Source organism: Dasypus novemcinctus, chromosome 18, assembly GCF_030445035.2.
Source record: "Dasypus novemcinctus isolate mDasNov1 chromosome 18, mDasNov1.1.hap2, whole genome shotgun sequence".
NCBI classification, from domain to species: Eukaryota; Metazoa; Chordata; class Mammalia; order Cingulata; family Dasypodidae; genus Dasypus; species Dasypus novemcinctus.
The window spans coordinates 51,681,319-51,697,073 of NC_080690.1; the positions used below are offsets into that span (position 1 = coordinate 51,681,319).

At 41.7% G+C, this 15,755-nt stretch overlaps 1 pseudogene; it reads left to right on the top strand.

Annotated features, from left to right (window-relative positions):
- LOC101416393 (serglycin pseudogene) overlaps positions 1-1,514 on the top strand; it is a 35,192-nt pseudogene extending 33,678 nt beyond the window's left edge.
- Positions 1,515-15,755: the final 14,241 nt, after the last annotated feature.

The following is a 15,755-nucleotide window of genomic DNA, read 5'->3' on the forward strand; positions in this document are numbered from 1 at the left end:
ATGGGGGGTCCCAGGTTTGGTTCCCATGGCCTCCTGGTGAATGTGAGCTGGCCCACGCTGTGGAGAGCTGGCCTGTGCTGAAAACAGACACAACAAGATGACACAACAAAAAAGAGACACAGAGGAAAGACAATGAGAGACACAACAAACCAGGGAACTGAGGTGGCTCAAGTAATTGGGTACCTTGCTCCCATGTCAGAGGTCCCAGGATTGGTTCCCAGTGCCTCCTAAAGAGAAGACAAGAAAGAGGAGACATGAAGACACATAAGAATGCAAAGAAAATGGACACAGAGAGCAGACAGCGATACAGGCAGCAAGGGGAGGAGGGGGTAATAAGTAAAATAAAAGAAATCTTTTAAAAAATATATAAAAAGCAAAATGGACATATCTGAAAGGAAAAACAGAAAAAATTACATTCAGAGTAGGAAATTTTTAGCACATCTCTCTCAGTAATTACCAAGATGCACAGATAAAGCGATAATGATATATATGATGTAAACAAGATTAACAAATGTAATCTAGTTAACATATATAGAATATTGCTCCTACATTTACAGAATATACATTCTTTCCAAGAGTGCTGTAATGCTCAACAAAATTGACCATATACTGGGCCATAAAGCAAGTTTCAACAAAATTTAAAGGGCTGAAATCATATATATGCTCTCTTACCAATATAGAATTAAGCTAGAAATTAAAAACAAAAAAAGATAATAAAAAACCTAGAGGACAGAAATTAAGGAACACTTGAAAAAAATCTAATGGCCCAGAAGAAATTCAAATTCTTCAGGATCCTGTGCAAACTGAAACCCACCGCAACTCCAGTCCTTGGCAGGGACGGACAGGAGCCAGAGAGAGGAAATTGTGACATACGTTCTGGGCAGGGTTTGAGGTTTTGGAACCTTTTCTAAAAGGGACAAGCAGCACCCTGCAACATTTCCTAATCGTGAAGTTGGTGTGTAGCAGCTGGGATCTGAACGTGCTGTGCTGGTCACGATGCAGTTCCTCAAATGCAGCAGGAGGGTCCTGGCTCTCTCCCTCATCTGCTTTGGGAATCTTCAACTTAAGGTTATCCCACGTGGAGAGGCAGGTACCAGTGGGTACGCTGCAGTCCAGACAGTAGTTCTGCAAACTGCACTGAGGAAAAGGGACCAATGTTAGATCTATCTCCTGGAGAATCTGACAGGATCCTTCCCTCCAAGAACTGACCCTTTGCCAATGACGAGATTCCAGAACATGTACAATGTCTTCCCTCTTTCTGTGGACGATTCTGGATCAGGCTCGGGCTCTGGATTGGGCTCTGGAAACGGCTTTCCAGCTGAAATCAAACAAGAATACAAACCAAGAGACGATGCTTTCTAATACATTGCTCGGCCTCTCGAGTGGAATCTGCCCTCAAACAACCAGCACTTGTATCAGGATGGATCAGAAGATGATTTTATTATATAAAAGAGAGAGTTTCTCCACCTTGACAATGTATTCAGTATCCTTTGTGTGCTGATTAAATGACTAACCTTGGGACAAAAGGTAACAGAAATTTTTAAATTTCTTAAAAGAAGCTTAATTTATATTGCATTTTTTTCCTCATGAATTTTTAAGTTAAAAGCTTATGCTTTAATGCTGGCATCTTTCCTATTGTTCTGAAAACTACCTGCATTCTCTTTGTATCATGTTCAACCAACCTTACTATGAAATTAACTAGATTCCCCATGTCTATAAAATTGCTTTAAAGAATAAATTATGTTGGGAAGTGAATGTAGCTCAAATGGTTGAGCACCAGCTTCCCATGTATAAGGTCCTGGGTTTGGTCTCCAGTACTTCCTAAAAAAAATAATAAATTATGCTGGTTTCTTTTAAAAAAATTGTTTGAGAAGCAAATTGACAGGCAATATTTCATTCCTTTTTAGTCTTTAGAAACATGCCTCTGAATATGAATATAATACATAGTGAATTGATGGAGTGGGTATTTGATGTGTCTTATGGTGCAAGGTGTATTGCTATAATATTAAGATTGGATGTGTTTGCAGAGCTAGTGGATGTTGTTTATCTAGAAGTATGGCTACGGTTACAGTTAGAAACTTAAGAACCAAATTAAAGCACAGCCATGCTCTCAATACCTCACTATTTTACCTTTTGTTCTGGATATCTACACATTCTAAAATCACACTATTAGAGCAGAAGTATAACCAAAAAAATCTAATGGATCAAAGAAGAAATCACAATGAAAATTGGGAACTATTTTGAACTGAATTATAAAAATATAACTTAATAAAAGTATGGGGTATGGATAAAACTGCTTTTTATAATCTTAAATGTTTATGTTAGAAAAAAAGGTTGAAAATCAATGGTATGTGCATCCATTCAAATGTTAGAGAGAGAACAGCAAATTCAACCCCAAAAAAGTAGAAGGAAGAAAATAGTAAAGATTAGAATAAAATGCAATAAAATAGAAAACAAATGTTTATTTAAAAGACCAAACCAAAAATCATTTTTTTGATAAGAATTTTGAGAGTGATCAAGAAAAAAGAGACGGAAAAGAGGACATCATAGCAGATCTTACAGACATCATAAATATAAGAAGAGGATATCATTAACAACTTTTTGCCAAAGAATTTGGAAATTTAGGTGAAGTTTAGAAAATAACCTACCAAAAGTAACAAAAACGAACTATAAAAATCTGAATAATCCTGTGTATATTAAATAAAGTGAATCAATGATTAAAAACCTTCCACCTAAGAAAATTCCAAGTCCAAATGGCTTCATTGGTGAATTCTACTACACATTCAAGAAGAATAAATATTTATTTTCCATAGTCTACAAAAAGAGGGAGCACTTCTCAACTTGTTTTATGAGGACAGCAAACTTTTTTCCCAGGTCTCACAAAGACATTGTAAGAAAATAAAATTATAAGCCAATCTCTCCCATGAAAGAAGATGTAAAAGTTCTCAAAAAATATATTTTTAAGGTAAATCTAGCAATATAGAAAAAGGACAACATATGGTGACCAAGGAATATAAGAATAGTTTAATGTTTTTTAAGCCAATTGATGTAATTTACCACAATAATAAAATAAAGAACATCATGTGATCATATTAATAAATGCAAAAAAATCATATAATTAAATTCAACACCCTCTCATGGTAAAAATTCTTAGCCAATTAAGAATAAATGGGAACTTCCTTTTGTAAAGTATCTTAAAAATCTGCAGAAAACAGGTGAAATACTAAAATATTCTCTAAGAAACTGGGGATGAGAAAAGTATATTGGCAATCACCACTTCTATTCAACATTAAGAGGCCCCAGGGAGTCCAAAAGGCAAAAAGGGGGAAAAAATAAAATAAAAAAAATATATATATATGGTTTGAAAAAGAAGGAATAAACTGCTTGTATATACAAACAAGGTGATTGTATGCTGATGAAACCCAAAGAACCACAGGCAAACTTTTAGAATTAATAAGTAACTTCTGCAGGATTATAGGTCTATATATCAGCAACAGACAATTAAAAAATAAAATTTGAAAAGGCAAGTGTCATTTATAATAGTATAAAATATCAAATACCTAAGTACAAATCTAGTGGAAGATGAACAAATCCTCCCTAGCGACAAATGAAAACCATTATTCAGATAAATTAAAGACCTAAATAAAGCTCAATTCTCACCTAACTCATTGCAATCCCAATCCCAATCCAAGCAGTTTGTTTGTTTGTTTTAAGGGAAATTGGCAAGCTTATTCTAAATTCCTATGAGGCAAAATGCCCCAAACAGCAAAGACAGCCTTGAAGAAGAAAAATGAACTGAGTGGACTTATACTACCAGATATCAAGACATCACAATGTCGAAATAATCACAAATGTGATACTAATACAAGGATAGACAGGAAGACCAATGCAATAGAATAGGTCCAGAAATAAATCTACACATAGATGGACACTTAATTTATGATCAGTGTGACAACTGTAGAGCAGTAGGGTGCTATATAATGGAAAACTTGACTAGGCTTTGTCCTTAGTTCCTGGCAGAGCGAACTCTAGATCTTGGGAATTGGAGTGGGCTCAGGACCATACGTGATAGTTCATGTGCTAATGAGATGATGGGGAGGGGCAACCACACCTGCAGTCTTTGGGTAGGGGCTGAACCCACCAGAAAGAACAACCATGGGATTAGGGGGGTGGGGTTTACAGCCATATCCTAGCAGCCCACCTCCCCTTCCTCTGGGAGGGATGGGACGCTGTGGATCAGGTTCAATCACAGGGCATTGATCTCATCAGTCATGCCTATTAAAGAGACCCCGTATAAACTCCGGACACTTGAAGCCACAAAGAGCTTCCATGATTGAAAAAATACCTTGCCCCCGGGGCAGGAGGTGATGCTTTCTGACTTCACGTGGAGAAGATACAGAAGCTTGTGCTTGAGACCCAGAGACCTAGGCATCTCTTCTTTTGGCTTCTTTTTATCTGTATCCTTTTATTATAATAAAACTCACATCATTTTATTATAGTAAAGTACAGCACTTTCAGTGAGTTCTGTGAGTCATTCTAGTGAACCACTGAACCCGAGGGAGTGGTAGAAACCCCTGAATTCAGTAGTCTGTTGGTGAGAAGCGCCAGTGGCCTGGGCTCCCAGACTTGCAGCTGGATTCTGTAGGCCAGTCTTGTAGGGGATGGTCCTGAACCCTGGGGCCTTGTAGGGGATGGCCTTGAACCCTGGGGTCTGGCCTAACTCCAGGTAGTTTGAATCAGAATTGGATCGATTGAGTTACTGCAGTACTTGCAGTTGGTGTCTGAAGCTGTTGTGGAGGTCATAGAGATGTTCTGATAATCTCTCTACATACAGGGAAAGAATATTTTTCTCGATAAATGGTGTGATATCAATTACATATCCTTATTGGAAAAAGTGAATCTTGACCACTACCTCAGGCCATAGGTAAAAATCAATTCCAGGTGGATCGTTGATCTAAATGTGAAAGTTAAAACAATAAAGCGTCTGAAGAAAAAGTAAAATAGCCACGTAAACTTGGGCAGGCAAAGTTTTCTTAAATAGGACACAAAAAGCAAAAAACATAAAGGAAAAGATTGATAGATTATATTAAAATTCAGAACGTGACACTATTAAAGTATAAGAAGGCAAGCACAGAGTGGAAGAAGATATTTGCAGACATAGGTCTGGTAAAGGACTCGTATCCAGAATATCTAAAGAACTCATATGGATCAATAAAAAAAGACACCACAGTAGAAAAATGAGCAAGGATTCAAATAATTCACGAAAGAGGCGGTCTAAATGGTCAATAAAGATTGAAAATGGTGTTCTACCTCATTAGTTATCAGGGAAATGCAAATTAATAGAACAGTGAGACACTGCTGCATCCCACCAGAATGGCTAAAATACAAACGGCTAAAGCGACCACATGCTGACGAAGATGTAGAGTGAGTGGGCCTCTCAATCACTGAGAGGGTAAGTTGATGTAATTTGGAAAATGGTTTGGCAGTATCTACAAAAGAGGAATAGACACACATCCTGTGACCCGGGGCTCTTTTCTTAGGTACATATGCAACAGATGTGCATACGTGTGCACATCAAAAGGCATGTGCAAAAATGTTCATGGAGATATTCTTACTGGCCTGAAGTAGAACCAAACCAAGTGTCCACAAGGGATAGATGAATTTTGGGGGAGTCATACAATGGATTTTATACAGTCCTAAAATGGATCGACCATTTCTACTCCCAACATAGGTGAATGGCATGGACATAATGCTGAGTGAAAGAAGCCAGACATGAAAGAGTACATTCTACGCATTGTGTAGAATTCTGTTTACATCAAGTTAGGAAACAGGAAAAAACATTTTTCCTTGGAGGAGGAAGTCGGTGAGTGACTGTGGGTCAGTAGCTTCATGAGGGAGCTTCTGGTCCTTGATCTGGGTGCTCACCTGGTGAAAATGCATATGAAGAAAGAGGATGTGAATCAACTGATAAAGCATCGACTACCACGTGGGAAGTCCGGGGTTCAAACCCAGGGTCTCCTCACCCGTGTGGTGAGCTGGCCCACGTGCAGTGCTGATGAGGGCAAGGAGTGCTGTGCCAGGCAGGGGTGTCCCCGCATAGGAGAGCCCCACGTGCAAGGAGTGCACCCTGTAAGGAGGGCTGCCCCACGTGAAAAAAATGCAGCCTGACCAGTAGTGGCACCACACACACAGAGAGCTGACGCAGCAAGATGATGCAACAAAGAGACAGATTCCCGGTGCCGCTGAAAAGAATACATGCAGACACAGAAGAACACACAGTGAATGGACACAGAGAGCAGACAACTGGGGGGGGGGGGAAGGGGAGAGAAATAAATCTTTAAAAAATTCATAGGAGTTTTATATTTAGTGCTCGTGCAATTTTACTCAATATATTAGATTACTAAAAAAATTTAAAAGTAGTCTACCTCAAACCAGCTTGATACCGGTCTGAAACTGATTGCAGGATCAAGTCTAATGTCCCTGTTGTCTCTCCATGCCAGGCAGGAGGCCAAAAAGGTCAAGGCAGAGTTGCTTTCCCCAGGCTGCTGACAGCATTTGTGATTCAGATAAGGGACTACTTTTTATTATGGAATCGACAACAGAGGACAAAAGAGAAAACAACTTGCATAAACAAGACGAGAATAGAACCTGACAAATTTACTCAGACGCGGTCTTGATCCCCAAGGAGTCCAGAACCAATTTTCAGCACAGATCCTTCTTAAGGATGTGGTTTCTTTATTCCCAACTGATTATTTAGCTGAATTTGGGCATTAGGTATCCCAAAGCTAAATGAGTTGGCAGTTACCATTCCCCAGCCTTTGCTCTTCCCTCTCAATTCCCGGGTACCATAGCGACTGGTAACCAAAAGCAACATTTTCCCTCTTCTTCCTTTTCCCCTGGGGCGGAGCTGAGCACTTAGAGCTGCAGCTTTGAATTTCTCTAGTTTTGATGTAGCAGAAGAAAACAAATTTTTGTTTAGCTAGCTGGAGATTTACCCTTGGAACTCTTAAGAATTTGACATCTGTGTACCATGTGATTCAGGGAGGATTCGGTATCGAAAGCTTCTTTTTTTCCCTTCGTGGCAATCTCTGTTTTATAACTACCCCAGTAATTACAGGTGGGGATTTCCTCCCACACTGGTGCTTTGTTGGCCCAGTGCTGTAACTCTTCTGCTCTTCCAGGATAGGGAGAGCGAAATCCTGGTAGGTCTCACGAGAGCTTTTGGAAATAGGTGTGGTAGTGACTGAACTCATGTACAAGAGAACACACTTTATTCCCAGGTGTACCCCACTTACTCTTATTTGGACATGTCTTGAGATTGATAAGCCCCTTAGAAAAAAAAAGATTCACTAAATATGTAGTTTGGGTAGGTTTTACTCAAATTTCAAATTTCAAAAGAAGTTTCCCTGCAGGAACAAATAAATGTCTTGCGAAGAGTAAGCAACTTACTTTTTGCCTTAGTAAGTGCTTGGCTGCCTTTCTGAACACATATATCATCTTTGAAAAGAAAGGGTGGGAGGGAACGGATGTGGCTCGAACAGTAGAGCACCGGCCTCCCACATGGGAGGTCTCAGATTTAGTTTCCGGTGCCTCCTAAAGAAGACAAACAAACAACAAGCAGACAATGAGCAGACGTGAAGCCAAAATGGCAATCAGACAATGAACAAAAACAATGAGCAGACAACAAGCAAAAACAATGAACAGACAACAAGCAAAAACAATGAACAGACAACAGCAGAAACAAACAAAAAACCAGCAGGGAGCAGATGTGGCTCAAGCAGTTGAGCACCCACCTCCCACATGGGAGGTCCCCAGTTTGGTTCCTGGTACCTCCTAAAGAAAAACAAACAGGCAACCATCAGAAAACGAGCAAAAAACAATGAGCAGACAACAAGCAAAAACAATGAGCAAACAGACAGGGGAGCCAGCTCGGGGTGGGGGGGTTATTATTAAAAAGGAAATGGTGGAGGGTGGGGGACATTTCTCTAAAGAATGATTGTGGTCATACCTACAAATAGGAAAACGTGAACATGGCAGTTTCCCGAGTATTGCGACACCTGTAGAAAGCCATTCTAGATAATTCCGATCTCATGACACATTTGGGGACTTCAGATGCTGTAGGTTTTGGCTCTGGAGCCTCCCTTGACCATCCTATTTAAAATTCACTCAACTTGCTCCCTGTCTTGTCCCCCACAGCATTTTCCACCTTTTAACGCCATGCTTGATGATCTGTACCCCTGCTCGAGTGGAGCCCCAGGAGGGAGGGATTGCCCTCTCTTTTCCCCTGGTGCTTCCCCGCTGCCTTGGACCCTGCCTTGCACAGAGAACACTCAACACGTGCTTGTTGATCATTTAAAAATTTGGGGGGGGGGAGATAAATAAATAAATCTTAAAAAAAAAAAAATTTGGTACCTTATTAACCGTGTAACAAGCTTCCTAATCTTCTTGCCTCAACCACACTAAATTCTCTCATAAAAAAGTCTTTGCTATTATACAGAAGAGTGTTGTAACATATTTTCCAGGCATAGAATCAGGCTGCACAGGTCCTGCTCTAAGAACTATCCCTTTTCATAATATGTTTTATGACAAGCTATTAATAAATGTTTCATTGTCCAAAATCAAGTGTAAAACCCCTGGAAATTACATATAATATATATTATATATATACATATTATATACGTATTTCCCTAACTCTATGATGTAAGGTAAATTTGGGATTAATCAATGAATCTCTAAGGAAAAGCTTAAAGATCCAACACATTTGTCTTTAATCATGGCATAGAGTGTCTGTTTGAGGAACTTCACGTGAAAAAGTCTACATCGGGTTGTAATGATGAAAACCACGTATATGCCAGGCACTTGGTCAACATGGTCTCTGATCTTCCCAACAACCCTTCAAGGTCGGCAGTATCATCCCCAGTGACTAGATGAGGAAACTGAGGCCCAGAAAGGAGAAATTACTGGCCCAAGGCCACACAGATCTCAGACAAGCACATGGGTTTGCTGGACTCCAGTGCTTGTCCCCAGACACTGTGCTGGATCTGAAAAAATCAGCGCAACCAAGGCGATTTCACGTGACACTCACATATGTCATCGGTTTCATATTCTTACTTCACACATATGGTTTGAGTAATTTTTATGTTGTAGCCCTGCACAGGCTTCCTTGAATATCACCATTAAGAGGCTTAACTGGAAGGTAGCCACAGACCCGGGGCTGACGATGTGACATGGCAAATGTGGCAGACGAGCAGGACTCACTGCAGAGGTCGTGGGAGTCCTGCAGGGGGAGAGCCCTTGAGCGCTGACCGCCTGGAGCCCCATCACAGAGCATCCCTTTGCCTTCTCCGCCAGGCAGTTGGCCTCGGGTTGCTTTTGGCTGACCTCGGTTCCTAGGAGACAAGACTTGCCCCCTCGGGGGGGGGGGGTCTTGGCAGAGCAGCGACTCCAGGTCCCTGCCTCCCATGGCCCCCACCCTCTGGGAAGCTGGAGAGGCCCATCCTTCCGCTCCTGGATGCTTGTGTGCTGGGGGGATGCCTGCGCAGCTCTTGGCCAACTGCAGGCTCGCTGCCAGGGCCGTGCAGCGCGAGTGAGTACGCGAGGGCAGGCGGAGCGTCCGCACGCAGCCGTGAGCCGGGCCTGGTGGGCGGAGGCCAAACAGAAGCAGCCAGATCTTGCTGGGGCTGTTCCTGGGAGAGAGCAGGTTCACCTCTGGGCGCCCCTCAGGTCTGTGGGCCCGAGACGGTTTCCCACAAATCCTTTTATAGTCAGGAGAGCTGATATAATCTCTGTTTTCTGGAAAAGGAAGGTTTTTACCCATTATCCTGGATTTAATATCGATAAATATAGTTAATGGAAAAATTGTCCTCGGGGATATCAACGCCAGAATGTGAAAGCTGCTTTTAGGAAATAATTTACCTACACCGGGTGCCTGCCTGGTATGTATGGAAGAAAAGCTGGGAAATTTCAGTGTTTTCTTCAAGTTCAAGAGCAATTATGTTTGATAATCACACCAGGAGCCTCCAGGACAGGAGGGAAAGTCAGTTTGTCAAGGGAGACCCCAAGCCCTCTAGGAGGGGCTGAGGCACCCAGGAGGCCCTTCCACCCTGCTGGTTTTGCTCTGTGGGTCTCATGAAGGGAGGGCTTTTTCGTGTTTTGACCCAGAGCAGAAGATCTTATCTGTAGAACCATAGCGCCATGTCTGGTCCTGAAACAGTGAAAGAATTAAGCCTGCGGTGTCCCACTTCCTGGGTGAAAGCTCCGCAGCTCGGGCACCGTTCATCCATGGTGCAGACGTGTTCATTCACCGAGTGTGTTTTCAGCATTCATCTGCCACTTGAAACTCTCTGCACCCACAGTTACAAGTGTGGGACGGTAACTTGAATTCATCAAAGCCAATTATTCCAGTTACTCTTTCTTTTTTGACTTGGAGCACTTTCATTTTAAGTTGTCATGGGAAAATAACTCTTAATAAATCCCTTTAAGCACAGGCAACTAAGGCAATTACGGACATTTTAAGAATTATTGAAACATTTTAAAGTTTTTTGATTAATGTTCTATAGGACATAAGTAATCCTTTTTTTCTTTCTTTACTGGAAAGGCTTCAATTAATTTCAAGGACAGACATTGGGCCCACAGACGGTTCAAATCTAATTAACTACCTGGCTATGCCCGCAGCAGTCACACCTTCAAACCATGGACGTTGTAGCTAATCATCCGAGAGTCTCCCACACCGAAGTAATTCACACACACCCTTTTGGGCCAGGACGGATATATACAGAGTGAATTATAAGAGCAAAGGCACTCCCCCAGAGGAAAATCAAGTTTTGTTTGTTAATGACTCATCGGTTTAGTCATGCATTAAAGATTAGATATCTGATATAAAACATTTAAGATTCTAAGGTGGTACCTTGAAGCAAAATTAGACAAGTCAGGTTAACCAATCTCATTAATATTTTTGGACCATAAATTAGACTAGAAAATTCCACTGCTGGGAAAAGCAATGGTGGAAAGATCCCAGGGTATAGCTCAGAAAACCATGGAGGCACAAACCTGACCGCACGGATGGTGGGTTCATTTCAGTTTATGACCCACGTGATCATCGGAAGCCGCAGCCTCGTCTCCTGCGGCCCCTGGCGAGCTCTACCCCAGCCACGCGGCATTCACTGGGGGTGATGTTTATTGCATTAGAATGTACCTCATAAAACTGACAACATAGTTTATGACCCACCTGTGTATTTAAGGTAAAACCAAACAAAACAAAAACAAGCAAACTTTATTTTCCATGCCTTAAAAATAGGACAACTTGGAGCAGAGGGTGACTCAAGGGTTGAGCACCTGCGTCCCACACGGGCGGTCCTGGGTTCAGTTCCAGGTGCCTCCTAAAAACAAAGAAAAAAAGCAAAAGATGAGGAAACAAATGAAAAAACCAACTCAGGAGAGCCTATGTGGCTCAGTGGTTGAGTGCCGGCTTCCCACATACAAGGTCCCAGGTTTAATTCCCAGCCCCCGAGATCTCAAAAAAAAAAACAAAAACACCAAACTCACAAAAAACAGCACACACACACACAAAAGGACACCTTGATCTTCAAAGCCCTCTTTGAAAAGCAATTTAGATGGGTTATTAATTTCCTCGGGCTGCCTTAACAAAGTGCCCCAAACTGAGTGGCTTAAAACAACAGGAATCCATCACCTCACAGCTCAGGAGGCGACCAGTCCAACCTGAAGGGGCCAGCGGGCAGTGTTCCATCCAGAACCTACTGGGAAAATCCCTTCTGGCCTCCTCTTAGGTGGTGGTGCTGGCAGTCCCTGGTGTTCCCTGGCTTCCGGACGCATCACTCCCATCTCTGCCCCCTTTGTCCATGGCCTTCCCCTGGCCGGCCGTCTGGGTCTCCTCCCCCTTCCTAAGGGTCCACCCTAATTTCAGCATGGCCTGAGCACCCCTCTCCCCAGCATCTCAGTCTAGGAAGTAGAGCAGTGCAGAACTGCAAACAAAGCACTGAGTTTCTGAAAAGCCAAAAAAAAAAAAAGCAAAACAAAACCGGGGAACAGATGTAACTCAGTGGTTGAGTGTCTGCTTCCCATGTACAAAGATTCTGGATTCAATCCCCGGTACCTACTAAAAAAAGGGTAGGGGGAGCCGTGTGGCTCAGTGGACCTTATTTCCAAACATGGTCCCATCCTGAGGGGTCAAAACTTCAACATATCTTTTTGGGGAGGACTCCGTTTTACCCATAACAGATCACCTGTAGTGAGGCAGAGATGGGATGGAGAAGCCAGATGTCAGTCATTGCTGAGATGATTGACATTTGCTCCACGAAAGGACATTACATCAGGGGGAAAATATGGTAAACTTATCAGAGTCCCTGCGGAGTAGTGGTATGTGGTCTGGAGCACAATCACAAAAATCAGTGTGAGCCCAGGTCACAACATGCCACATGTGCCGGGCACAGCTGTTCTTTAGTCCAGGAATTTGGAATTCACCACTTCAAGGAAACAAAGGCTCATCAGTTCAAACCCTGGGTATTGATACTGGCAGTCAGCTCTGGTCATTTTCACGTGTGATTCGGTTGGTTTCTGAAAGGCAAGAGAGCCTTCCCTGAGAGGTGAGCCTGTTGCCTGCTGCGTGTGGGTTTCAGGCGTTTTAAGAAATCGGGACACAGCAGGCCAAAAGATTAATTCCCTCTTGATTAATCACAGCATTTCAGGAAAATGCAGTGTTTGGACCTGAATGTCTGAGAATAATGTCAACGGGGCTGTGACTTGTCCAGGGCTGGTTTTCAACTTTCCAGCACCGGGCAAAACTGAAGTGGATGACATATGCCTCTACTCTGAGGACGCCACCCTGCCCTGAACCTTCTGGTGGGGTGGGAGGGGGTGGCGACTCACTCCACCTCTGAGGCTTGCCTCAAGCTTTTCAGAAATCAGAAAAAAAGAAATTCACTCTAATAGCTGATGAAAAGTTAATGTACAAGAGGTCCTCATTATTCTAGGGCAAATAGGACCCAAACGAAAATCAACAAAAAACGCACTTGGAGCGAAACTACTTAAAACAGGAAACAAAATACCATAGCATAGTTTAAAGAAAAAAAAAAAAGATATAATTGGGGCTTCATCTTGAAAATCAAACAAGCATGACAAAAAGTTCATTTTATTTCTATTTCAAAAAGCTTATGTTTGCAATTATGTATACTTCTTTTTTTTTTTAAAGATTTATTTATTTATTTCTCTCCCCTTCCCCCCTCCCACCCCAGTTGTCTGTTCTCTGTGTTTATTTGCTGTGTCTTTGTCCGCTTCTGTTGTTGTCAGCGGCACGGGAATCTGTGTTTCTTTTTGTTGTGTCATCTTGCTGCGTCAGTTTTCCGTGTGTGCAGTGCCATTCCTGGGCAGGCTGCATTCTCTTTCACGCTGGGCGGCTCTCCTTACGGGGCGCACGTGGGGCTCCCCTACGCGGGGGGCCCCCTGCGTGGCACGGCTCTCCTGGCACGCATCAGCACTGCACGTGGGCCAGCTCCACACGGGTCAAGGAGGCCTGGAGTTTGAACCATGGACTTCCCATGTGGTAGACGGACGCCCTAACCACTGGCCCAAGTACGCCGCCCTATATGTACTTCTTAAAATGGATATGCATTGATTTCAGGAGCAGGAATGGAGACCCCACCATCATTTCCTATGATGGTGCCATTGAATTCACAAAGAGGGTCACTTTATCAATTTTTCCCAGAGCCTCCCTAATCCTTTGCCATTTATATCAGCGTCTGTTTTATATCAGCATCCTCATTGATTTCCTTTCTGCAGTTGTGAATCTTGCCTTATCCTCCTTTGCCAATGGCTTTGCTTGTGATACAAACGACTCAATATGACTTTCACGGACTGTATGAAATCCTACCTCTTTTGCAATTTCACCCCCCATAAATCTATTGCATGTGTATTGCCTTGTATTCCACTCCACTGTCAGGAGACTGGGCGTCCAAAAGTGTCATATGACAAGAGAGATGGCTCTCCTATTGGGTCAGGAGCTGTGTAGGTGGGGGTTAATTTTAACCGTGGCCAATTCATTGTATGTATCTTCACATTATGATAACTTTGGATTCCCTGACAAATTCCGTTAATATCAGGCTTTAAAGTCCCTCTTCTATTTTCCAGAGCTGAAAGATGGCTCATTTACTCTTTTCCAATAATACAAGCCTTTAAAACTATGGATTTTCTTGAGTAAATAAAGCTTTCACCATATCCAAAATTTGATATATGCTGTTCTCATCATTATTTTCTAAACATAACTGAAATCGCCATTTTTATTTCAGCTTTAAACCAAAATATTTTTTTAGGCTATTTTTCTTTTGATTTATAAGTTGTATGATTGTGATGGTTAGGGTAATGTATAAACTCGGCCAGGTAATTGTGCCCGTTGTTTGGTCAAGCAAGCACTGGGCTAATTGTAATACAAGGGCATTTCATGGACTTTAATCCCCAGTGAGTTGACTGCATGGATGTCTGATTGATTACATCTACAATCAACTAAGGAGATTGTGGTCAGTAATGAATGAACTCTCATCCAATCAGTCGAGGGCCTTAAAAGCAGAAGTGATTTCAGCATTCAAAGAGAGAATTCCCGTCTCTACTTCAGACAGCCAGCGTCTCCTGGGGAACTCATCAAGGACCTTCATTGGAGTCCCTGGTTTGCAGGGTGCCCTACCAGTTTGGACTTGTGCATGCATCCCCACAGTTGTGTGAAACAATTTTATAAAATCTCAAACTATTTACAGATATCTCCTGTTGGTTCTGTTTCTCTAGAGAACTCAAGTACAATGATATTTTGTTTATTATTTTTATTTAATGTCCAGTTTTATTGCATTGTGGACAATGAAGTTCTTTTTTTTTAATATATTCACATTTCCTTTATTACCTAACATAAAACCCTTTTTGTAAATGTTCTCCAGTTATTTGTAAAGAATGTACATTCTTTGGCCAACACTGCATTTTTATATTTTATCTATTAAATCACAGTTATCTGCTGTTATTCAACTCTTCCATGCCTTTAAAAATTTTTATCTCCTTGGCCAGTCAAAGAATGAGAGGCATATCCTACTAAAACGTGGTTTTGTACATTTCTCCCTTATATTTCTCTCTATTTTAGCTTTTAAAATATTGATACTGTTACTAGGTACAAAAAGTTTTTCTATTATGTTATTAAATATTAAGTAGCTAAAATTAATATTTATGAGATATAAATAATGATGTAACAAACATCTGAGTATGCATCTGTATTAGTAAGGATTCTCCAGAGAAACAGAACTTACAGGAATCATACATATATATATATATATATATATATGCATATGTATATATATGTAAATATAAAGAGATTTATTATAGGAATTGGCCCACACGACCGTGGGGATCGGCAAATCCGAATTCTGTAGGGCAGGCCACAAGTTGGAAATTCAGTGGTGACTCTGAATTCTCCAGGAAAAGATATAAATGGAAATTCTGGTGAAGGTGACAATGAATTCCCCAGGAGAAACTGTCTGGCTGAAGCAGAGAGACAACTTCTTTCTAACTGCTGAAATCCTCAGTTCTCCCTTTAAGTCTCCTAACTAATCAACTAAGGAGATTCTGTTCATACTCAAGGCAATCTCCTTTGTTGATTGTAGATATAATCATCCATAGATGGATTCAACTGACTAATTATTTCAACCCACAAAATACTCTCACTGTAGCAAGCAGGCCAGGGCTTGACCACACAACTGGACACCATA